Consider the following 11,084-nt stretch of genomic DNA (forward strand, 5'->3'; position numbering starts at 1 on the left):
GGTGGGTAAGCCACTAATAAATCTTTTAATTGATCGGAAAGACCTACACGGAACTGATACCGTAGTGCAGAGTCATTCCAACCGGATGGAATACACCACTGGCGAAATTCAGCGCAATAGTCCTCTACTGGTCTCTTTCCCTGTTGTAACGAGGTCAGTTGGCGCTCAGCCACTGCGGTCTTATCAGGATCGTCATACAACAGGCCAAGAGCTGAAAAAAAATAGTCCACAGAACTTAACTCAATGGCGTTGGGAGGTAGGGAAAATGCCCATTCTTGTGGGGGACCTTGCAGAAGGGACATTATAATTCCCACCTTTTGACTTTCGTCCCCAGAAGAGCGTGGACGCAACCGAAAAATTAATTTACACCCCTCCATGAAGGCCCGAAAATCCTTTCTATCTCCGGGAGCTGTACTGGTGGTTCGGGAGGGGAGAGGGTTGTCATAGTCACCTGACGTGGAGCAGCCTCCTGTTCCTGAACACGTTCCGCAAGACCCTGTACCAACGTGTTCAGGTTTTGCATCTGCTCCACCAATGTCTTAATGGGATCCATAGTAATCCTCGGGAGACGTATAAAAATTATGTGGCTGGCTATTCTGTCAAGAATGGCAGGTGAAGATAAGACACTAGACAGTGGGCCCTGAATCTGACCCCACCCACTGTCACCTGCCTACTTGCCTCGGTCGACCCTAAGCGGTCGCGGACAACCACCAAGACAATCCCTATACTGTATACGTGCACAACATAAAACGCAGACAGACAGACAAACACAATGCGGGAAGTAAACTAGCCGAGTCAGAAACCGAACGAGCAACGCAGTACAAAAACAGAACCAAACGGAGAGTCAGGGGACAGGCAAAAGGTCAGAATCCAGGCAAGACAATAGAGAAAGGATAGGGCAGAATGCAGGGAACTGGGGAGCTGGGATCAGAGACAACTAATAGCCAGCGAAGTGAGCTGGTAAGTGAATCATACTTATACTGGGTCAGGGGGCCGGACCAGAAGACCATTGGCCCGACCCCCTGATCCCAAACACACAGCAGCTGTCATGCTACGGACTGAGTGGAGAAGCGATCCGCCCCTCAGCCCGAGCATGATGCCGTTCAGCTGTAGCGTCTGGGCGGCCGTCACCGTGACGTCACCCGGCTGGCGCGGCCGCGTCGGCGCTGAGTCCTAGCGCCGACCGACGGAGCCGGGAGAGAAGATGACGCCGCAGGAGCCCTGGCAGGTGAGTTCTTAACATTCGTCCTATCAAATAGCTTTTGACTAATAAGAGTTAAAAAAAAAAAAAAAAAAAAAAACTTTATTGAAATAAAAAATACCTTTTTATCCCTTTTTATTATGTAAAAACAGAGATTTTTTTCGTTCACGTCTTCTTTCTGTAAAAAAATAAAAATAGTAAACAAAATAAACAAGTAAATAAACACCATACTTAGGACCCTTTTACAGGGCCTGAGATCGAAGCTTGTTTGCAGTGCCTTTAAATGTCACAGCTGATAGCCAAATATTTTAAACAACTTTACTAGCCATACACATATAAATACAAATGTTCAACAGAGGTGAATTATAAGATTTGTTTTTAGAGCATTTTAGGTAAGCTGAAGCCCACGAGTATATGTATTAAATTGACATATTAAATATATATGTTACATATTTACATTTCATAAGCATTAAGATTTCTTCTGAAGTTTCTGAATTCATCTGTATAGCAGCCACAGGGTGAATGTGTACTAACACTGGAATGTGTTTTCATGGAGTTCTAAAGATTATTGCACTCATATTAGTCACTGTGGGGACGTAAAGTGAAACTGGCTCAGTTGCCCCTAGCAACCAATCAGATTCCACCTTTCATTTTCCAAAGAATCTGTGAGGAATGAAAAGTGGAATCTGATAGGCTGCTAGGGGCAACTGAGCCAGTTTCACTTTACACCATGGTTGATAAATCTTCCCCATACACTGTATTTTTTCTTTTTGCTATATAAGAGTACTTGACAATAAGACGCACCCCTGGTTTAGACAACTGGAAAAATAGCTCTCTCATCAAAGTGCACACATTTTAATACAGATTATACGACATGGAGAGAAAGGAGCTGCTGCACCTCACACCTATGGCTGACACTAATGCCACTTGGCTATATTTAAAAACCAATGCCAGGATGTTGGTATATAATTTGATCAAACCATGTTGCCCCATGTACCACATGCCGGTCTCCTGGTTCACATGGGTCCCTACACTAACTCCACACTGTGTCGGTCAGGGACCGCCAACCCCGCAAAGCGTGCACAAAAAGGGAAGGGAGGCCATGGAATGGCCCTGCAACCCCAATGTCACAGTACCAAACCCAAAGTGCCCCCCCCCCCAACCCAGCAGGCACCACCTTACTATTAAATTCAATGGACTTTTCAATTAAGCTGCACCCAAAGGGCAATTAGTAACCCCACACTAAAATAATGTACCAACAGCCATCATTGTACTAAGCGGAGGCCAGATAGCTAAATAATGTCCGTTATTTTAGACTCAAGATGACTTGATGAATTTTAAACTGAGATAAAAAACCGTTGTGTAAACATAACCTTACATAGAATTGCCATATATTCCGATCACTATAACTGTTTATTTTTCTATCTGCAGAGTGGTGTGAGGGGTACGAGTGCGAGTGGGTACCAGCACTACCTTACTACCTCTGCACCCTTTTTAGCAGGGAAGTCTCATACAGCATGGTTTGTGAGGGCAGTCTGGACCTACATGAATTAAAAGTGGAGTGGGAGTCAGGAATAAATCTTTGCATCTTTTCAGTCTGAGTGGTTCAGGTTCACAAAAGTATCCAATACAAATAAGTAAAGTAAAATGGTGTCTTAAAGGGAATGTGTCATCAGAAAATAACTTATTGTTTAAATAAATGTTTTTATGTCTGTGGTGATAAGAGGAGGCTAGTGTAAAGTGATCTATACAGAATTATAGCGACAGGTGTCTGTCCCTCCCGCCACTGACCTCCCCACCCCAATCCTCATTCTGAAGGGAGAAACTTGCCGTCCCTATCCCCAATTCCCCATTGCACCAGATGCCATGCTGAACTTAATCCTGCTTCCTGCATCTTTCAGTGCTAAATGTAAGAATGATTTGCGATCTGTACCCTAAAAACTGACAGTGAAAGCATCATCTAGTATACTTGATTGCAACCAAAGCAATAATAGTTCTAGTGCACCACCTAGTGGTTTTATTAGAGATGAAAAAGGAAACAAAATCGTTTTCGTACTACTGTCTTTTCTTCTTTGTTTTCTTTCCCATCACTTGATTGTTGCATTTTATTGCCTTCTCTTTACAGTGTTATGGCCGCTATAAGCTCAAGTTTTTTTTTTTTTTTTTTTTAAATATATACATCAATATACAGTACACCCCTACAATATTCATCTCGATGGTGTCAAACTAAAACTAAAGCTTTGGCTGTCCAAGCATGAAGGGAATTGTAGTTTTGTAACAGCTGAAGGGCCTGCATTTGACTCCTGTGATCTAGAAGTATACGGTGCAATTTTAACCCATGAGCCTAATTTTATATTGTCATAATTGGAGTCTTGGGGGGTGAGTAGCAGAAGTTGGGTCATTATAATGGAGGCTTCAAGCCATTCCCTGATCATTAAAGAAAAAGTAAAAGTTTTGTCACCCCAGGGTACAGGTACAAAATGCCAGAGTCAGTTACTGTTCAGTTGTCTGGAAGTGCACGTAACAAACTCCTTGCAGGGCAGATACACACAGCAACACCTAAGAAAATGACTGGACTTCTGCATTTGCCATAATTTTCAAGATTTTTTGTAGATCCAGATGTCTTGTTACAGAGCAGATGATACAATAAAACACTCCAATGCGTTTTGGACAGGTATTGTCCTTGGTCAACCCTGAGCTGTAAAGGTGGGTGTTATATAAAACATCAGGGACCAATAAGCCTCAGAATTGCAGAGCTCCACCAGGTCTTTGATGGCCCAGTTTTGCCCTTAGGGTGAGGTTTACGTTTGGGTGCGAGGCAAGTAACTGCTGTGCATAGAGATTGGTCTGACAGATCTTCTAATCAATATATTCAACAGAGAATAGACTGAAAATTTTTAGGGACCCTCAATGTGTCCACTTGGACCCCTGAAGAAACTGTAAAGCTGTGCAGGGAGAAAGACGGATCGACGGACCACATGGAGGTCAACACAAGATTACAGCACAGAAAAATGGTGAATGACAGGAGAAAACAGGGACAATCCAGTTATGGCAGGACTCCAGATTGTTCAGGAGGGATAAGGGTATTTTTTTGGAACACTTTTGAAGAAGACCTACCAACACAGAGGAAGCAGCAATCTCTGATATGAACCAGGAGGCAGTTGCCAGGAAGTAGGTGATTGGTTGAAGGTTTTCTTAGGACACTCTGTTGGGTAATTGATGTGTAATCGCTTCTGGGAAGTTTTTTTATAATGCAGTTCAACCATCTCTGAGAAGCTCTGAGGCTCCCAGTGCTAAAAAACAGTGCAAAACAGTGCATTGACCTTAGTTGTTTGGGACAGCTATAGTCACAGAAATATTACTGTCAAATGGACATAACTGTAGTAGGCCCATTTGCAGGAACTAATAAATGGACGTACAGTTACACCCATACGCGAAAACAGACAATGTGCTATGGAATGGACTTCAGAACTCCCGACATCATCATTCATAATGATGCTGGGAGGTGGGAGTGTTGGTACAGCAGCACGAAGATTTCAACAGTTTCAGAGCACATTGTCTGTGCATGGACCATAATTGCAAAATGTGTGAATGTCACCTAAAATTAGGGCTACATAGTGATTTGGGGCATGAAAAATCACATTGTTGCACTGCAGTGATTGTGCTGTATTTCAACTAAGATCAATAAATGGGGATCTACAAACGATTGTGATCTGAGAGTTGGGGAAAAAAATCCATCTCAAATTGATTTTTGCGACCGTTGAGTTCCCGGCCCCTTATGGATTTCAACACCACTCCATTTACTTTGCTTAGTATTGGGGCATGATCCATGCAGAGCAACACAATGATTTCTGGTCAAGAGACTTCTATAGCAGCCAAAATTGCCCTATAGCCCTTGCCCCTTAAGAACCATTGCACCCTTAGAGGGGTTCAGAGAGGGATCACACCGAGACCCTGCTCTGAACCACTACGCTTGTGAAGGGGCGATCCATGCTTCTGCAATGACACTGATCCTAGTTCGGCACTACAGCAGCCCATAGTAATCAAGCACTCAAAGCACTCATTGATCTCAATGCATTAGATGTGTACTGCTTTAATCCCTATGAGAAATCAGTGCTGTGATTAACCCTTAGGCGACCCTGGATGTACCCATACGTCCAGGGTCTCTTAAAGAGCTACTTATGTAACTCCCCTTACACAGCGACTTGGTTACCGTCCCTTTAAGAGTGGCTTTGGTACCGTTCCTTTAAGAGCTGCTAGGGTACTGCCCCTTTAAGAGCAGCTTGGGTACCGTCCCTTTAAGAGTGGCTTGGGTACCGTCCCTTTAAGAGTGGCTTTGGTACCGTCCCTTTAAGAGCGGCTTGGGTACCGTCTCTTTAAGAGCGGCTTGGGTACCGTCCCTTTAAGAGCGGCTTATGTACCATCCCTTTAAGAGCAGATTCTGTACCGTCCCTTTAAGAGCAGATTCTGTACCGTCCCTTTAAGAGCAGCTTGGGTACCGTCCCTGCTACATGGCTGCCTCAGCTCTGGTTTTTTACTGACTGAACTCTGCTACTTATAATGGTAAAGATCATTGCTTGGTTACCATGACAATCTTACTCATGTCAGGGAGACAAAATCGTTAAGGACCTTCCATATATTACATCTTCTATTGGCCAATAGTGGACATGTGACTATAGTTGTTGTGATACATGCCTGACAAGACCTTAGAATTCCTATTGGCTGCTATATTTCAGCTATTTGCATATGTGCTGTGATTGGCTGTTAGCGGTTAGAGTGTGGCCATTATTTCCAATGGGCCATTATTTTCTATGGGAAATTAGGGGTCTTTAAAAAATTTCTTAGAAACGACAAATCCGATCGAAACGAAAAACAGATAGCACACCTCACACCGGCTTCGAAACGCAGCATGAACGGAGTCTGTGCGCAAAGCGATTCGGGCTGTATTACGCGCAGAAAAATGGCTGGAAGAAGAAACGGAAGAAACGGAAGAAGAATACGGATTACAATATAGTGCTTTTTAAGCACTATAATTAGTGGCGCAAAAAATAAGGGCTCATGTGGGTTTCTAGGTCAAAAAATTTAACTGCTACGGCCTTTTAAGCACAAGGAGGAAAAAACGAAACTGCAAAAATTTAAATTGGCCCGGTCCTCTAAGGGTTAAAAAAGTCCCCCAGGGGGACTTCAAATTACTGTGTGTGTAAAAAAAATCCTATCCCATAGCACCCCCGCTTGCTGAGCAGGGCCAAGATGGAAATATGTGTAAAAGTGTGTGGATCTTGAAGGTTTTCGGTGAACAATGTTCGTGGGGTAATTGTAATTGCATGTGCTTCTGGATTTTACCTATGAATGCAGGAATAAATCTTTGCATCTTTTCAGTCCAAATCTTAAAGGGAATGTGTCATCAGAGCTCTACTATACAGAATTATAGCGAGGTACTGAACCCCAATCCTCATTCTGAAGGGAGAAACTTGCAAATTCCCCATTGCAGATGCCATGCTGAACTTAATCCTGCTAGTGCTAAATGTAAGAATGATTTGCGATCTGTAGACAGTGAAAGCATCATCTAGTATACATTGCAACTAATAGTTCTAGTGCTAGTCAAAATCACAATCACTTGATTGTTGCAGCCTTCTCTTTACAGTGTTATGGCCGCTATAAGCTTGTACACCCCTGATGGTGTCAAACTAAAACTAAAGCTGGAAGCATGCAGCTTGCACTCCTGTGATCTAGAAGTATACGGTGCAGAGCGTCATAATTTCAGTAGCAGCATTATAATGGAGGCTTCAAGCCATTCCCTGATCATTAAAGAAAAAGTAAAAGTTTGTCACCCCAGGGTACAGGTACAAAATGCCAGAGTCAGTTACTGTTCAGTTGTCTGGAAGTGCACGTAACAAACTCCTTGCAGGGCAGATACACACAGCAACACCTAAGAAAATGACTGGACTTCTGCATTTGCCATAATTTTCAAGATTTTTTGTAGATCCAGATGTCTTGTTACAGAGCAGATGATACAATAAAACACTCCAATGCGTTTGGACAGGTATTGTCCTTGGTCAACCCTGAGCTGTAAAGGTGGGTGTTATATAAAACATCAGGGACCAATAAGCCTCAGAATTGCAGAGCTCCACCAGGTCTTTGATGGCCCAGTTTTGCCCTTAGGGTGAGGTTTACGTTTGGGTGCGAGGCAAGTAACTGCTGTGCATAGAGATTGGTCTGACAGATCTTCTAATCAATATATTCAACAGAGAATAGACTGAAAATTTTTAGGGACCCTCAATGTGTCCACTTGGACCCCTGAAGAAACTGTAAAGCTGTGCAGGGAGAAAGACGGATCGACGGACCACATGGAGGTCAACACAAGATTACAGCACAGAAAAATGGTGAATGACAGGAGAAAACAGGGACAATCCAGTTATGGCAGGACTCCAGATTGTTCAGGAGGGATAAGGGTATTTTTTTGGAACACTTTTGAAGAAGACCTACCAACACAGAGGAAGCAGCAATCTCTGATATGAACCAGGAGGCAGTTGCCAGGAAGTAGGTGATTGGTTGAAGGTTTTCTTAGGACACTCTGTTGGGTAATTGATGTGTAATCGCTTCTGGGAAGTTTTTTTATAATGCAGTTCAACCATCTCTGAGAAGCTCTGAGGCTCCCAGTGCTAAAAAACAGTGCAAAACAGTGCATTGACCTTAGTTGTTTGGGACAGCTATAGTCACAGAAATATTACTGTCAAATGGACATAACTGTAGTAGGCCCATTTGCAGGAACTAATAAATGGACGTACAGTTACACCCATACGCGAAAACAGACAATGTGCTATGGAATGGACTTCAGAACTCCCGACATCATCATTCATAATGATGCTGGGAGGTGGGAGTGTTGGTACAGCAGCACGAAGATTTCAACAGTTTCAGAGCACATTGTCTGTGCATGGACCATAATTGCAAAATGTGTGAATGTCACCTAAAATTAGGGCTACATAGTGATTTGGGGCATGAAAAATCACATTGTTGCACTGCAGTGATTGTGCTGTATTTCAACTAAGATCAATAAATGGGGATCTACAAACGATTGTGATCTGAGAGTTGGGGAAAAAAATCCATCTCAAATTGATTTTTGCGACCGTTGAGTTCCCGGCCCCTTATGGATTTCAACACCACTCCATTTACTTTGCTTAGTATTGGGGCATGATCCATGCAGAGCAACACAATGATTTCTGGTCAAGAGACTTCTATAGCAGCCAAAATTGCCCTATAGCCCTTGCCCCTTAAGAACCATTGCACCCTTAGAGGGGTTCAGAGAGGGATCACACCGAGACCCTGCTCTGAACCACTACGCTTGTGAAGGGGCGATCCATGCTTCTGCAATGACACTGATCCTAGTTCGGCACTACAGCAGCCCATAGTAATCAAGCACTCAAAGCACTCATTGATCTCAATGCATTAGATGTGTACTGCTTTAATCCCTATGAGAAATCAGTGCTGTGATTAACCCTTAGGCGACCCTGGATGTACCCATACGTCCAGGGTCTCTTAAAGAGCTACTTATGTAACTCCCCTTACACAGCGACTTGGTTACCGTCCCTTTAAGAGTGGCTTTGGTTACCGTTCCTTTAAGAGCTGCTAGGGTACTGCCCCTTTAAGAGCAGCTTGGGTACCGTCCCTTTAAGAGTGGCTTGGGTACCGTCCCTTTAAGAGTGGCTTTGGTACCGTCCCTTTAAGAGCGGCTTGGGTACCGTCTCTTTAAGAGCGGCTTGGGTACCGTCCCTTTAAGAGCGGCTTATGTACCATCCCTTTAAGAGCAGATTCTGTACCGTCCCCTTTAAGAGCAGATTCTGTACCGTCCCTTTAAGAGCAGCTTGGGTACCGTCCCTGCTACATGGCTGCCTCAGCTCTGGTTTTTTACTGACTGAACTCTGCTACTTATAATGGTAAAGATCATTGCTTGGTTACCATGACAATCTTACTCATGTCAGGGAGACAAAATCGTTAAGGACCTTCCATATATTACATCTTCTATTGGCCAATAGTGGACATGTGACTATAGTTGTTGTGATACATGCCTGACAAGACCTTAGAATTCCTATTGGCTGCTATATTTCAGCTATTTGCATATGTGCTGTGATTGGCTGTTAGCGGTTAGAGTGTGGCCATTATTTCCAATGGGCCATTATTTTCTATGGGAAATTAGGGGTCTTTAAAAAATTTCTTAGAAACGACAAATCCGATCGAAACGAAAAACAGATAGCACACCTCACACCGGCTTCGAAACGCAGCATGAACGGAGTCTGTGCGCAAAGCGATTCGGGCTGTATTACGCGCAGAAAAATGGCTGGAAGAAGAAACGGAAGAAACGGAAGAAGAATACGGATTACAATATAGTGCTTTTTAAGCACTATAATTAGTGGCGCAAAAAATAAGGGCTCATGTGGGTTTCTAGGTCAAAAAATTTAACTGCTACGGCCTTTTAAGCACAAGGAGGAAAAAACGAAACTGCAAAAATTTAAATTGGCCCGGTCCTCTAAGGGTTAAAAAAGTCCCCCAGGGGGACTTCAAATTACTGTGTGTGTAAAAAAAATATAAGTTTTTTCATTGATAAAAAAAAATCCTATCCCATAGTAAGAGTTTAAATCACCCCCGCTTTCCCATTTTATAAATCAGAATACATAAATAAATCGACCTATTAAATGATCACATTACTGATCAACGCACAAATAATTTTGTTCCGGTTTCACTGCGTATTTTATGGAAAAATACAGTCTGTTATTGCAAAGTACAATTAGAGGTGCAAAAAATTAGGGCTTAAGTGGGTTTGTAGGTGAAAAATGCAAGTGCTATGGCCTTTTAAATATGAAGAAGAAAAAACAAAAGTGTAAAAGTGAAAACAGCACACCATGTGGATAAATGATGCGAGAGGATTACTCAGTGAGAATTTTTATATGTTTATGTGAAGGAATTTCGCAAATCTTTCAGTGTGTGTTAACATCGTTTGTTCACAATCAAATTTGTTCGTGTACTTGGGTAAACGAACGATTGTAATTGCGATCGTAACTAACAGCCATTGTTCCCTGTATTATGATGAACGATTTTGGCTCGTTCCCAAAAGCGCCCGTTTACACTTGTTTATTGTTAATTGGTGGAAGCGAATGATCGCATTGTCTAATTGTCCAGTCCTGCAGACGTCTAGAATGCAAACACTGTACAGAGGGACAGAGCCGCACACAAGGGGGCAGTAGAAAGGATAAGTATACATCCAGGAGTAGATTTAACCCCTTAACGACATTGGGCGTAAATTTACGCCCCCGCGCCCTGGTACTTCGCGCAAATGGACGTAAATTTACGCCCGATGTTTCCCCGATCACTGCGATCGGGGAAGATGGCCTGCTATAATGTATAGCAGGCCATCTCTGCTCGTTGGCATGGGGGGTGATTAACACCCCCCCCCCCCCCGTGCCGACGATCGCTGCTATCGGCTGATCAATACAGATCAGCCGATAGCAGCTGAATACAGCTTTCCGGGTCATCGGTGACCTGAGACAGCACCAATCGCCATTAGTGTGCTCCGGGAAGATGACGCCGGTGCCACCCCCACGATCGCCGGCCCATCACGGCGATCATACTGTAAAAAAACAGTGTTGCTGGGTTCTGGTATCTGAGGGGTGCAGAACAGGTGTGTGTGGTGTAGGTGCACCATACTCACCTGATCCCGGCGTCCGGAGCGGCAATCGGCGGTCGGCGCGTCCCCTTCTCCTCGTCGGCGCGACTTCCGGGTTCGGTTGGTCGGGCCTCGGCAATCTCTGGCAGCTTCGCTCTACTGCCCCCCTAGTTGCTTTGGGTTAAAAAGATTTTTATTTTTTTATAAATTTTTTTTTCCTTTTTA

At 43.6% G+C, this 11,084-nt stretch overlaps 1 long non-coding RNA gene across 2 annotated transcripts in view; it reads right to left on the reverse strand.

Moving 5' to 3' along the window:
* Positions 1-1,741, reverse strand: part of LOC138797689 (uncharacterized) — a 43,172-nt gene extending 41,431 nt beyond the window's left edge. For both annotated transcript variants that reach the window (XR_011363978.1, XR_011363977.1), the window contains exon 1: positions 1,659-1,741. This is a non-coding gene — a long non-coding RNA (uncharacterized lncRNA). The remainder of the gene's footprint in view (positions 1-1,658) is intronic.
* Positions 1,742-11,084: the final 9,343 nt, after the last annotated feature.

Source organism: Dendropsophus ebraccatus, chromosome 7 (genome assembly GCF_027789765.1).
Source record: "Dendropsophus ebraccatus isolate aDenEbr1 chromosome 7, aDenEbr1.pat, whole genome shotgun sequence".
NCBI classification, from domain to species: domain Eukaryota; kingdom Metazoa; phylum Chordata; class Amphibia; order Anura; family Hylidae; genus Dendropsophus; species Dendropsophus ebraccatus.